The sequence below is a fragment of the Arachis duranensis genome, chromosome 9, assembly GCF_000817695.3.
Source record: "Arachis duranensis cultivar V14167 chromosome 9, aradu.V14167.gnm2.J7QH, whole genome shotgun sequence".
In the NCBI taxonomy this organism is placed as follows: Eukaryota; Viridiplantae; Streptophyta; class Magnoliopsida; order Fabales; family Fabaceae; genus Arachis; species Arachis duranensis.
The window spans coordinates 84,654,803-84,670,518 of NC_029780.3; the positions used below are offsets into that span (position 1 = coordinate 84,654,803).

The 15,716-nt window shown below is 35.0% G+C and overlaps 1 long non-coding RNA gene across 2 annotated transcripts; it reads right to left on the reverse strand.

Annotated features, from left to right (window-relative positions):
- Positions 1–11,596: 11,596 nt before the first annotated feature.
- On the reverse strand, positions 11,597–14,504 carry LOC107466067 (uncharacterized). 2 transcript variants are annotated; one of them, XR_008002444.1, is made up of 5 exons: positions 14,270–14,504; positions 13,933–14,177; positions 13,078–13,281; positions 12,688–13,004; positions 11,597–11,854 (listed from the first exon to the last, which is right to left on the reverse strand). It is a non-coding gene; the product is annotated as an uncharacterized LOC107466067 (long non-coding RNA). The 2 variants fall into 2 exon arrangements; XR_008002443.1 differs by lacking the exons at positions 13,933–14,177; positions 14,270–14,504 and having other exon boundaries at positions 13,078–13,814.
- Positions 14,505–15,716: the final 1,212 nt, after the last annotated feature.

Here is a 15,716-nt window from a genome sequence, read left to right on the forward strand (position 1 = left end):
AGGGGACAATAGCTGAATCTTCTCCTCCCCCCCCCCTTGAGGTCATTCCTCTTAACAAACTGGACAAAGAGGAAGAAAGTGAAGAACAACATGTCAAGCTAATGACACTAAAAGAGTGCTTGTTGGGAGGCAACCCAACCTTAGGTAACATTTCATTCCTTTGCCTTATTTATTTTCTCTGTCTGCTTTGTTTAAATTTCAATAAATTGGCATATGATTACATTCTAAGTTTGGTGTTGCCCTGCAACAATCTGTTTTCAATCTTTCTGGATAATTGCATCAAATAAAAAAATGAAACTGTCACACTAAGATTCTAAGTGTGGTGTGCCACTTATTTTCTATGCAATTTATTCAGCGACACCACTTGTTTGCATAATCATAATGCCTTTGCAAAGTTATCTTTCTTTTGGTTTAACATTTTTTTCTTTTGTTTTAGTCATTTCTTTGTTTTTAATGCTTTCATTTATTTTGCTCCTTAACTGTTTTTGTTAAATACCTCATCAAAAAATCCTTATTCGTGACAAATTCTTCTCTTGGTAATTGTATTTAACATATAGCAGTTTTCTTTATTTAGTTTTAGTTCAAATAAATTGACATATGGTTGCATTCTAAGTTTGGTGTTGCTTTGCAACAAAATCTGTTTACAATCTATACTGGATACTTGCATCAATTCCAAGTGAAAGTGTCACACTAAGTTTGGTGTACCACTTATTCTTTATGCAATGTATCATGCACACCCTCTTATTTTTGCAATCACAATGTCTATATTTCATGTGCCTTCACTATTATTTTTCATTTTTCTTGCTTAAACACATGTACTACTAACATTTTTATTGTGTAAGACACTCATGATCCATCTTAGCCCCATTACCCCTGTTCTAATTATTTCTTGAGGATGAGTAAACACTCTAAGTTGGTATGGGAAGGGAAAGAATAGGAAGAAAAGGACAACAACAATGAAGATGAACTACAAGGTGGTAACGTTCCTTTTTCCTCCTACTTATTTCCATCACTATAAATCGCATGATTGTTTTTATCTTCTCCGTATGCATGTGTGTATGAATAAGCATAGCCTAAATTTTGATTTGTAACATCTTGCTGTGACATTATGATTACCATCTTGAATTGTGTGAGTTAAAGTAATTAAGGAATCATGATCATAAACAAACAAGGTCATTAAAGAAGAATTTAGCATGGGCATACAAGTGTTGGAAGGCTAGTATGATTAATTGTTGCTCAATCACATTAGATTTTATTTAATTGAAGTTTTCATCTAGGACATTTTATGAAATTGTTTGAAATCAGGAAAAACTTGAAGAAGCAATTGCAAATTAAGGCAAGAAAGAAAAAGGGGAAAGAATGAGAAAGATGAAGGCTTTGAGTACCAATGACAATTCATTTGTTAAGTACTTGTGGTGTTTATGTATCAAGCAAAAAGCTTGAAAACAAAATACTTAGAGTCAAGGCTAGGCTCAAGTGCAAAAGCATTCCCTCAAAGCTCAAGGCTCTGAGAATCAATGATTAGAGAGTAAAGAAAAGAAACAAACGAGCTTAAAAAAGTCCTCTAATTAAATGCTTGTGGTGCTTGTGTATCAAGTGGTAATACTTGAAAACAAAGCATTTAGAGTCGTAGCTTTGTTATCAACTCATGGGGCAAAGCACCCAAAAGGAGAAGTTAATAAGAAAATCAAAAGCTTGTTTCAAGGAAGAAATATAAGGAAAAGATTTCAGAAATTGAACTAGATAGAAGCATCAATCATTTACATTTCTTTTGTGATTGTGGCATGCATAGAAAAGCTAGCCAACCATGAACATTGAGTTGCTATTCTTCTCACCTTGGATTGTCAAACTTTATTGCATGATTCTTTTCTTGCTTGGGGACAAGCAAGGTTTAAGTTTGGTGTTGTGATGACTGCGCATCATATCCTGTTTTTCTATGCTTTTTCATATAAGAAATTAATGGTTAATGCTTAATTATTGAGTGTTTTTGTGCCTAAATAGTATATTTTCTTGATCTTTTGATTTTATAAATGTTGTGGGAAATAAGTGAAAAAAAAGCAAAAATAGCACAAAAATCAGCTCGAAAGAAGAAAAGAAGAATTTTGGGGCACATTTTGGAGTTTAGGCACACTTTGGAGCCTTAAGCCACACTTTCAAAAGCGTGGCCCATGACTAAATCAAGGAAGCGTCCTCTGTTTGATAATCAGTGCTCATTTGCCAAGAGAACGCTAAGTTAACTAAAGGAGCATTTTCGGGCAATTTCAAATTTGGGATTGGAAATTTTGCACATGGCGCGCACGCGTCGATGGAGCACCGAGATGAAGCACGCGCAGGTGCAAAGAACGCGCACGCGTGGGAGCAATCATGGCGCAAACGTAGCACTCATTTAACGAACGCTATCAAGGACGCGCAAGCGCACAGGACATGCCCGCATCGATGATGAAGAATACCAAGGGACGCGCACGTGCACAGGACGCGTACGCGTCGATCAGCCAAAACACCAGGGACGCGCAAGCGTATAGCAAGCATACGCGTGGGTGCCCGAACACCCCGTTCTCTAAATGAATGCTCCGTTCTCCTGGAAGTGCAACTTTGGTTCAATTAATTCCAATTCAAGCCCAATGAAGCCCCAAAGCAAGCAGAACCCAATTAACATCACTCAAAAGCACAAGTATCATCTAAAATAGGAATTTTGCATTTAATTTGTTTTCAATTTGAATTTCATTTGTAATTTAGGAATGCATATAAAAAGGCTTTAGGCTGTGAGGCTCTAATAGAGAGCAGTAGGAGTTGGAGTAGAATAAAAGGCTCTCTTTGATACACTTTTATTTTTCTGCACTTTTACATCTCAGTGGTGAATATAATTTGGCTTATGCAATTTCAGGTTCTGATAATTCTCTTCTGTAAATTTTCCTTTCTGTAATTCTACAATTCAATTTACATTGAGCTTGATTTTAATCTTCTGTTCCTATTGCTTTCTGTTCCCATAGCTTCCAATTTACTTTCATGCAATTTAAATCTTCTGCAATTGTTTTGAGATTTGATTTACTACTTTATTTAATTTCCCAGCACCCAATTCCCTTTACAGTTGCTGCAATTTACTTTTCTTGCTCTTTAAACTTCTACAAATTTACATTCTGCACTTTACATTCTGCAATTTACTTTCTGTGGCTCAATTTCACCCAATTCACCACTGTTAGCTTGACTAAACTAATCACCTCACTAAAGTTGCTTGATCCATCAATCCCTGTGGGATCGACCTCACTCTTGTGAGTTATTACTACTTGATGCGACCCGGTACACTTGCCGGTGAGTTTGTGTGGAATCATTTTTCTCTCATCACCTAACGAGGTGCCGCTCAATCTGCATCGTCTAAAAAACACAAATATCTGTATGGAATGAGAACCGGAGGTTCTCAGCATGGTAATGGTGCCGCATACATAAGATATAAGGTCTTGGAAAAGTCAGAGACAATCCTAGAACTCCGACATTTAAATTATAAGGCTTAAAGATTTAAAATGAAAAAACATAAACAATGGTGGTAATCTAAGGTTCTTAAACTTAACCAAAACTCTATTCCAACCCTTCATCATCCACTTTCCTCCAAATCCTCCAACTCCGATGGAACCACACAGACAAACAAGTAGAAAATAGCAAACACAATTAGAATACAAGTAATGCAGGTAGCAAGTATAACAATTAAGCATATTAAATTCACACAGGCACTCCCAATAATGCCCAAGCAAGCAATTCAAACATATGCATATGATGTATGTCTATCCTATGGGTGATGAGTCTCATCTATCGGCTATCAAGCTAACTCGACATGTCCGGCTACTAAACCCTGAACAGTCCCTCGACGCGCATCCCCAAGAGTCTATGCATAGCTTTTTCTCATTCATTTATAAATTTGGTTCATTGGAGAAACCTTTTCGGGAATTTATAAGTGTCTGGTCACCCTTGCGACGTAGGGCCAACAGAGTATCGAGTCTCAACTTGGAGCACGTGGTGGCAAGCCACTGCTCTTTACCCAGAAAAACTCGTATCTCTGATAAAAGAAGTGCATAAGCTACATTATCATTCATAATCATTTCATAATCATTCATTACAGCCAAAACATCACATATACATCATATCTCTGCACTTCTCATACACAATTCATCATATTTCTAGCTTACTTCACCTCAAAAATACCACCCGTTCCTAACTTCATCTTATCACTAAGTATACAACTAAGGTTTAGGGGCTAAAAGAGTAAAAATAGAGGTTTAGAGGTTCAAAATTGGGTTTTAAAACATAAAATTTACTTTGCTGAAATTAGGGGCTCCGCATACGCATGGACGGTCTCGCATACGCAGAGGTGCATTTTGCCTTGCTCGCGTACGCGAGGCACCAAACCCGAAAGGAACGGCCGCATCGCGTGCAGGTGGTCACGTACGCAACCCCTCAAAAACCCAATTCTCACGTACGCATACCCTGCTCGCATATGTGAGATACCAAACCCGAAAGGAATGGCCACATTGCATGCAGGTGGTCGCGTACGCGGATGCTGCAGAGTAAGCAAAAATGTTAAGTGTTGCAGAATTTTAGTTTTACGTACCAAACTTTCAACGCACATAATCCCCTTGTTTTAAAACATTTTTCATCCGTTCTTCAAACGGTGTAAACTTTACGAATCCAATTTTCATATGAAATAAGTTTGGAAAAGTTTGGGGGTCTGGAAGCCGAGTTATGGCTCGCCGAAATTTGACCAAAAATCAGATTTTCACAAAGTTTGTCAAACCTCTATTTTCACCAATTCATAATCATTAACCACATTTTCAAAACCCTGCCCAGAACCAAAGCATACCATATCACAGCCAACACAGCTCCACATTCTACCACCACCAATCATACCTCAATTTAAATAGTTTCAATTCTACAATTCTCAAATTATACCAACACAAAATCATCAACATTCACATACCCACATACAATATTATTGTCCATCATCATCAAAATCATTATTCATCAATCTTTCTTACCAAGCCAACTACATTCATATTATACTTCGTTCAATCTATCATGCCTCATCAATGCAACACACATCATCCACTAAACTACTAATCAAGTTCCAAAATTCATAATTCAACTTATCCTAGGTCATCCAGCCTAAGTTTTCACGACACATTATATATTATATACGAGAAATCAAAATCATACCATAGCGGATTTCCTTGTATTGCCCAAAGGCAACCGAACTAAGCAAGTTCACAAGCTCCACCACCAAAATTCAGCATCCAAGGTTCCCAATTAAGCTTCCACCTCCACAATTTTTGCTTCATATCACATATATACACTACCTATTTCACATAATTATATCCGTACATACACATTCAATATCCAATAATAATTAATTAAGGGATTCACTAGGGTTTGAGGGTCCTTACCTTGTATATGCCTCAATCAAACAAAAGCTCGCTAAATCGCTAATTCTTCAAGTTAGTTTGACCCTAAAACATCAAATTGACCAAAAACATCAACACCCAAAACATATAATTTTTGAATTGGGGAAGAGAGAATTGAAACTAGAAATGTGGCTTCCTTACCAAATTAAGTACCAGACTTTCTAGAGCTCGTCGCTGCGGATACGTGGCCGCAAACGGTGCGACGATCGGAGCTTGGAGTGAGAACTTATATGAGATTGAAGTGGAATGTTAGGTTATGGAGCTCTTCCTTCCCCTTTTTGCATGCTCCACGGTTTCCTCAATGAGAAAAAAAGGAGAATGAGCTGAAGCTCATTTGTTTAAGTGAGTTGGTTGGGCCCACGGGTCCGGTTTAGGTCTAGTTCGTTCGGTTTGGCTCGTTCGCCCCAATTTTGAATTAAATTTTTTAAAATTAATGTCAACATTCCTATTTTAATTAGTTCTATCTTATTAAACTATAAAATTTTATTTTCTATTTCTTTGATTAATATTTAATTTATTGGCTAATTATTCATTAATTATGCGGAGCTTACACACCGTTGGATGAATACCTTCAATATATTATTTTAAAAGATTTATATCTTTTATTATGTTGTCCTATTTTTGAATATCTTTATATTTTATTTTTCAATAATTAATAAAATATAACTTACTATATTTGAGAAAAAAATTAGAAGAAGAATAGAGATTCAAATAATTCTTCAATCACATATGTTTTAAGTGTATTATTTAAGTGTAATTTTTGCTTGACAATTTTTGTTCAATACAATGATGATATAAGGAATAAGTAGCTATTACCATTTCTTAATTAATGTTTTTTTTTTTTGAAAAAAAATCATTCTGAAATTTCCCTCTTCAGTTTTTCACTAATTATTAGTTAATCTAAAATAAATGAGATTTTATGTAAAATCAAAAGAGAAAATAAAATACACAATATAAAATTGTAACAAAATTTAAATTATAAAATTGTCTGAATTAGTAAAAATTTTATAAAATTTATTGATTTATTTAATTTAAAATCATAATATCAAAAAATTTTAAGAATTAAATTAAAATTTTAACTATTATAATTGAGCACTTTTATTTAACAAATGCCACTTGATTAGCTCTAAACTACTAACTGACTTTCATATTTGTAAGAATAAGATAACATAAAATATTATCATCAAAATAATATAAGTAGGTGAGTATAGTAATATTTTCTTTAATTTGAACTAAATAATATTATCGCGATCATTATAAAAAAAATGTTGAATACTATTAAATTTATCAATGAAAAAATGAAAAGAATTGGTACTATGATTATCGGTAGATGTTCCATTAGAATAAATCTGACGGTTTAAACTTTGCTAGTAAATATTTATCGTCAAATTTTGTTATCCACCAAAACTTGCAGCATATTTAAAGTCGAATTATGATGTTTAATAGGCAAAAATTATGATGAACATTATCAGTGAAAAAATCTGACAGTAACATTGTCGTCATAAGTTGAGCCTTCCTACAACTTTACCATCGAAAAAATCTGACCATAAATCCGATGAAACATATTTTTTATTTTTTTAAAAATAATCTAAATGATCGCTACCGTCAGAATTTTTCATCGGTAAATCCGCCAATAGCGTTAATATTTTTTTATTTTTTAATCTACGATGGACCACGATAGTTAATAATGGATAGTCAACTCTGAATTAACAACGAATAAATTAGTATTTTATCTGAAAATAGTGATTTATATATGATGTAAAATATCAGATATATTGAATGTAAACATGAAATCGAACTCTTCTTCTTCTTCTTCTTCTTCTTCTTCTTCTTCTTCTTCTTCTTGAAGATCGTCTTCATCCAATGGTAGTATTTCGTCATCTATCCTAAGACTAATGATGTCATCATCCATAACAGCCGACCTAAAGGTGATTGGATCACCAGTATTAATCACCATTTTCGAAGGAGTTGGGTCATGAATTTGGAAAAGGTTCCCGGCCCTCTGTCCCATCAGACTCGATGTAACCTTTTGGATTAGTCTTAACCACAACCACCCAACTAGACTTGCAAAACCCCATATAAAGCAAATAGTATACCTATCTTGCATCATGAGGTAGAATAAAAGGATCGTAGTGTCTATATTTTGTGGTCATATTTATTTTAGTAGTATTGTAGTCCTTGTGCTGTCGTGTTCTTTGTTACAAACTTGGATCATATCATTAACATTTAAACACGCACACCTTCTACGTAGTGCGACCAAAATACTCTAATTGAATTATATTGTGTAACACACCATGCCAATCAAAATGACCACTGCCTGAATCTCCACGAACCCAGACTCTGGTGTTATTTATTTTTTTCCAACCAATCATTGTAAAGAGGGGAACCAATATCTATTAACATTGTATATCGGGTAGCTTATTCATTGGACTCCAACTAAGTGCAACTAGTTCCGAATCTATTGTGTCAGCTGATGTACTCTGACGTATTCTTTGAAGCAAGGAAAAAAATTGTTCAGTGATATATTGGGATTTATTTCTTGGAATGACTTATGATACAATAAGATAAACAAGAAAATTTTAGTGTAATAAAATTTTGATTAGATGACAAAGATAGTATCTTACTAAATACAATAGTTACGAAGACTTAAAAACTCACATAAGGTAGGGTGAAACCTGGTCACAATTAAGCAACACATGCAGATGTGCAGCATCAATTTCCTTTTTTTCTAACCAATATTCACTACCTACGCCCATTGTAACTCTTTCCAGAACAAATATCGGATACACTAGTCATCTGACGAGGATTCTCCCCTCTTATGATTCCTTCCAACTCTTGTTCTACGTGACTCAACATAAGGCTCAAAATAGAAGGAGATAAATACCGATGTTTTTTTAGCTAAAAATGCGCTCTATTCTTCATGGTGCAGTTGAACGATCCAATCATCCTCTCAAACGGGTACATCCACCTAAATTGGACTGGTCCACATACTCTTGCTTCGTACGGCAGGTGGATTGCTAAGTATTCTATGACATTAAAAAATTCAAGAGGGAATATCCTCTCTAATTTACAAAATATGATCGAAATATTCTTCTCCATGACTGTGAGATCATTTACGTTAAGTTTTGTAGAATATAAATCCCTAAAAAACTCACTTATTTCTATAAGAGGTTTCCAAATGTTGGTAGGAAATTTTCGAAACGTGATAGGAAGCAATGACTCCATAAAGACATGACAATCATTTTAGCCTATGGATTAAGGGCAAGTAGTGCATTCATTTGTTTGGAATTCTCTTTAACGGTCGTTTACCAATCTGTTCTCTCTCGACTTGAAATTTTGGTACATCACAAAATCTACAAGCGGTTAGATTTATACCTCTTTTGTAATACAGCATATAACTATTCAACCAACATTCAATTTTCACCGAATTTAGATCTAATTTCTAAAATAACTTCTTTAGTTTGTAGTAGCTCTAGGGGAAGCCACTAGTCCCGACAGGTACTAATTCGTTGCAAAGGGTGGCCACTTATCAAAAGACTCTTGGGTGTGATTTGATTCAGACTTAATACTCATCATTCTAACACATGCAGACAATTTCGAATGAACAAACCCCTCGTACAAAGGTTTTGTGGCCAATTCTAATAGATGATAAAAGCTCTTTGCCTCCAGGTTAGGCTTTTGTTCAGCATCTTCTGCATCAGTAACACCTATTGCATCAAATACCATCTCGTTGTATCTCTCTTGGTTACCATCCCAATTCATTTCTTCCATGTTTAGTTCTCTAACCACCCAAATACTCGTTGATCGACCCCTAGACATATTGAAATTTGAGGCAGGCTGGTTAATTCTCTACTCATCCACTTCTCCGCGTTTCATCCATATCCAATACACATCCTTGAATCTATTACAGTAGAGGTAAAATGTTATATCCGAAGGTCCTAACTACTTAGTCAACCAACACTTATAGCACGGACACCTAGATACCCCTTGAGACCTAAACGGTTCCATGTTAAAGACATACGCAACAAACACGTCAACCCCCTCAAAGAATTCAAATTTTAAAATCTCCTATTCACTATTGTCCCTATCATACATCCATAGATAATGACTTGAAATCATCTTGCAACAAATACCCTAGAATTCATCCAACAACACAACTTATTAAAATATTTAGAAAATTCGGCAGGATTCTCCTATAATTAGAATCTCCAACCAAATACGATTATTATTTTCTCACAAACCAAACATTTTTTAAACAATTTAAACAAAATTTTGATAGAACTTCTCCTTAATTTAGAGACTTCCACTAAATAAATTTAACAATTTTCACAGAGAAAATAGGTGCAAGCATAAATTAGAACAAATACAAATTCAATAACACATCAAATCCTAACCGTTCTAGTATGCAACTCCTTTATAATTTTCTAGGAAACAAGGGTTTTCAGAAGGTACCTTTACGCGACCTTCTCTCACTTCTGTCCTAAAACACTATCTTAGGAGAGTAAGTCCGGCATAAAAATTAAACAATTGATTATATATAGAGATAGAAAACCTACCTGCAATACGAATGCACAGAATACGGAAGAAGCGAACTCTAATTGATCTTAAAGAAATAGCACTATCCTAATAAAAAAGATAATTTATTGAATTTATAACGTGAAACTAATTCAACAAACTAAACAAAGTCTTCCAACAGCTTGAGCACTCTTAATCTCATCATATTAAACCTACCTTAACTTAATTTAATTTCTATTTATATTAAATTAACATAAAAAATTTTAATCACAAACTTTATTACACTAATTTAATCAATAATTTGATAAAATACTTAACAAAATTCTAAACTCACAAAAAATCTAAAAAAAAATACCAAATCCTAATTACAAATTTCATATACTAATTTAATCAATAATTTGATCAACTACCTAACAAAATTCTAAACTCACAAAAATCTACAAAAATAAAAAACTATACCAAAATTATCTCTGATGGTGGCTGCAGAATCGTAGAGGCATGGTAGTGACAGGAGGTAGCAGTGATGGCAACAACATGGCTACTACCAACGGCCACGAACCCACAACCACGAATGCAAACAGTGGCAACATTACTGATAGCTCCAGCAGTGCCTAACAGCTCTAGTGGCGACAACGTGCTACAGCGACGACAGCGGAATGTGGTGGTGATGGCAACAGCAACGTTGCAAAGAGAAGACAGAGAGAGAGAGAGAGAGAGAGAGAGAGAGAAAAAGTGAGTTCACAAAAGTGAGAGGAAGGGATTTTGTTTAAATTGTATAGCAATTTTATCTTCAAATTTTCTGCCGATAAATTGTCTAAACGCAGTGTTTCACTAAACCGATATACTGGCGGCCGAATCCGATGAAAGATCCACGGGAAAAGTTAATATTACTGAAATAAGATTTCGTGCTATTGATTACCATTAGTGGCAGAATATAAAATCCGACGGTAACTAATTTTAGGAACTAAATCTTGCTCGTATTTGACATAAAAAAAATTTGCTAAATCCGCCGGTAATGACTGCTGCTAACGCCAACTGTAAATCCGACGGTATTCATCGTGTTTCTTGTAGTGGATCCAATAAAAAATCATTCATGAGTATTCACAGTTTAAAAATTAACTCGTCATGGATGCTTAATTTAAGAGTTTCACTACAACAAAATAGCATTTTAGCGACGGTTTTTTTAATGCTTAGTGACGGTTTTAGCTCTCACTAAATGGTTTTACGACGATTAAAAAAAGCGTTACAGATTTGAGAGTCGCCAGTTGACATAGTGACGGTTTTAGACCACCGTTGGTAAGGAGTGTCGCTAAATTATTTGTGACGGTTTTTAAAATATTAAACCGTCACTAATTTGTAACACTTGTAAAGGTATTTTTATACTATATTTCGTGACATTTTGAAACTGTTGTTAAATTACTAAATTCTGTGACAGTTTTTTTCTTATATTTCATTACTATTTTAAACCGTCACTAAGTTACTAATTCTTATGACAATTTTTAGACATATTTAGTGACTATTTAAACCGTCACAATATTTTTAGTAATAGTTTTTTAATTTAAAACCGTTACTAAGTTACTTATTCTTGTGACAATTTTTTCCTATATTTAGTAACTGTTTAAACTATTATAATCTCTCCAACATCAAAGATTTTTATTATCAAAAAGTTGAATTTTCCAAAAATGACATTGTATTTCAAAAAATTTAAATTCAATCCCATAAATTTTACAAAAATAACAACAATATTAGGACTGCCTGTATCTCTAATGTAGTCCCACTTATTTCAACAGTCATCTCCCCTAGCACGCTCCTTGTCTCCTGAACCTTAACACTTGCTCCACTAGCACAACAAATGTAACTGATATTTGCACCTGATGCTCCAATAACTGCATCTGCAATCACAAATCATATGAAATGACCAGATATATTAGATACATGGAAAAAGCTGTGACCTTTTTGTTGCTTTGAAGTAACCTGCTTCAGGAAAATCGCATCTGCTTAATGGTGTTTCTAATTAAATTTGCGTTTGTAATAAAATATTAAATAATAATCATAATAAGCAGAAGAGCTAATTAAAGCATTAATGGTCAGGTTAGTGAAAGACACTAGTAGTAATGGGTTAGGGGAATATATATTGGGTTGAAAAATGAGGAGTTGGAATCCACTAAAAAGGAGACATTTTATGGAAGGATTGAACTCATTGAAAGAATAACTATGTCCTATATCGCAAGTTCAAAACTCAATGCTTTAATTAATGCTTTAATACAATAAATAGTCAAGTGTGTACTACAAGATTTCCTGTCAATGCTTGAAATGCCATATAGAACTATAAAACAGTCAAAACATAGCCATTAAAAAACTATAAAACAATTGAAGTTGGTTACAATAACTACAAAACAAATTTCCTTAACATGGGACTGAAAACAAAAATCGATAATGTAACAAGTTAGAAACAGAAAAAGTGATTTAATTTGTCTATATATCCAGACAACATGAATGCACAGAAGCTTAAATATTTTGGCTTTGATATTTAAGACAAATGCATAGTGATTCTAATATTAACCTTTCCTGTTTTCTGCCCCATTGACACTAATTGATGAAAATTAAAAGCATAAATATGATTTGCATCAGTTCCTTGATTATGACAAAACAAAAGAGTAATATTAAAAAGTCAATTTTTCTGAGCAATATGAGTATAAGATGAGTGTGTATTGAGTATTGACACCTTAAATGCTGCTTGAATAATTCTCTTGTCAAAGCCTTTGATGAGTTCGTTGACCATTGAGTAAGCACCTATTGAAGGATCCTGCATTGAAAGAAAGCTTAATTATAAACTAGTTAGACTAGTTAAAAAGTAGATTAGCAGAAGCACTTGTTACATAAGCGTGATCGTCTGAATTGGCAAACATGGCATAGAGGCTAAGTTCATCAGAGTTGCTCTGTATATGAAAACAGTTCCTTCATCTAGCTTGCACAGATCTCCTACACGTAAATCAATGCTCTTTGTTCCATCTTCATCTGCACTAGTTAATCTTCCACTCTCTGAAATCAATAGCATAACTCAATTTGTGCATAAATACATGAGAAGATAGAGCAATAAGCAAGTGAAGGGTACCTGTTGGACATATAAGAGCATATCTACATGGAGAAGGATGGGAAGGAAGAGAGAGTTAGGTTCCAATGTGATGAACTGAAGATGGTGTAACGGTGCACCATGCCCGGCTTAGACATCAACGGCGGAGACCGTTCCATATTCAGAAACAACTAAAGGTCTCCTCTCACTCTTCTCTACCAAAGAGTAGTCCCTTCTACTCAATGCCTTAACCCCGCCATACAATAAGGAAAGAACCAAGATCAACACAAAGGCTAAGATAGCTTTGCGAAGCTCCATATTTAACACAAGAAAAAGAGGAGGTGAAAGGAATACAAGTGAGTTCCCAAGATAGAAAAGGTGGCTCTATATACTAGCTTTCTAAATCTGCATGTAATTTTGTTCAGACACGTGCATTATTTAAACAGATGGCCAGTTATTAAGGTGTCCAAGTCTATACCACAAAATTCCAAACACTTTGGATTCAGACTCGATCAAGATCACTATGAAACCATAATCACAAAAAGAAAAACATAAAAGAGCGAGCAGATATTACATTGAAAATTTTGGTAATCGGGAGATTTCTTTTGATAACATCTACTGGTTGCCAAATTCACACAATCAATTTTGACCACGGTAATTATACTATATAGTATATACTCATCAAGTTTGCAACTACAGCAAGGTAATTAAGTTTGGTGTAGTGCTCTAACCATGTTTCCTTCAAATAGAATTGAAATTAACTCATGAAGAAAAGATAAGAAACATAGCCTTTTATCAAAGTCTGGGTAATAACAACTTAAGTATTTAAGTGGAGCAGAGACAAATTCAAGTTCCACTGTTGAAGAAAAAATAATAATAATAATAATAACAACTTACAGTGGGACTTTCTTAAGCTTGTTAAGGAGGCAATCTTTAAGGATAGCATCAACACCAACTCCAGTTATGGCATAATTCTCTTCATTCGCTATGAAAATAGCAACAACACTCGATTTCAAACTGGGCTTGGTTTTCCCGAGCTTCCTGAAGAGCTCCGTCACAAATGCCATGTGTCCCAAACAATCAGTGGTTCCACGACCCCTAAGCTTATCCCCGTCAATGCTCAACGTAAACGGATCAAAATCCTGAAATGAATCCCCATACCAAAGTAAAACAAAAAAATATCAATAAACCCTAACACCAATGGTTCAAAATTGAAATAAGAGAAGAGGAGCACCCAATCGTTGGGGTTGGTGGTGACCACATCCATGTGACAACCAACGAAGGAGAGGATTTTGTCCGGGGAGGTGCCGGGGTACTCGACGATGAGGTTGCCTCTGCCGGGGAAGTAGGTGACATGATTGAGGATCAAGGGACTGCCGCCGGTGGTGGTGCTTAAAGGGAGGAGGGAGTCGAGCACGTGCTTGACCACCTTGTCTTCTTCTGGATTCAAAGAAATTTAGTTAAAGCATTTTATCGAACATGTTGATGAGTGCTAGTAAAATTAAAAAAAAAACAAGAGATTTCAAGGTAAAAACTGCAAATATCAATATGAGCATACAATTATTATGATAAATTCCTATAAAATAGAGCACAAAGAATAAACAATTGCAACAACTTTAGCACATCAAACGCTAAGCAAAAATAGAAAAATTGGAGGAAAAAAAATAGAAGAACATTGATAGGCAAAATTGTGATTTCTGATAATGGCATTTATGTTCGTTCTCTCCTTGATAATGGCGCCAAACACTTGGTGCATGATACCATGATCCAAACATAACTTCACAATTTCGCACAACTAACCAGCAAGTGCACTGCATCGTCCAAGTAATAAACGTTACGTGAGTAAGCGTCGATCCCACGGAGATTGTTGGTATGAAGCAAGCTATGGTCATCTTGTAAATCTCAGTTAGGCGGATAATAAATGGTTATGGAGTTTTCGAATAATAACAATAAATAAATAAAAAATAAAGATAAAAATACTTATGTAGATCATTGGTGGGAATTTCAAATAGGCATATGAAGATGCTGTGCTCCTTCTGAATCTTTGCTTTCCTACTGCCTTCATCTAATCCTTCTTACTTCTTTTCATGGCAAGCTGTATGTAGGGCATCACCATTGTCAATGGCTACATCTCATCCTCTCTGTGAAAATGGTCCAAATGCTCTGTCACAGCACGGCTAATCATCTGTCGGTTCTCGATCATGTTGGAATGAAATCCATTGATTCTTTTCCGTTTGTCATCACGCCCAACAATCACGAGTTTGAAGCTCGTCACAGTCATTCAATCCCTGAATCCTACTCGGAATACCACAGACAAGGTTTAGACTTTTCGGATTCCCATGAATGCCACCATCAATTCTAGCTGATACCACGAAGATTCTGATTGAGGAATCCAAGAGATATGCGCCCGGTCTAAGGTAGAACGAAAGTGGTTGTCAGTCACGCGTTCATAGGTGAGAATGATGATGAGTGTCACGGATCATCACATTCATCATGGTGAAGTGCAACGAATATCTTAGAAAAGGAATAAACTGAAGTGAATAGAAAATAGTAGTAATTGCATTGAAACTCGAGGTACAGCGGAGCTCCACACCCTTAATTTATGGTGTGTAGAAACTCCACCGTTGAAAATACATAAGTGATGAAAGTCCAGGCATGGCCAAATGGCCAGCCCTCAAAAC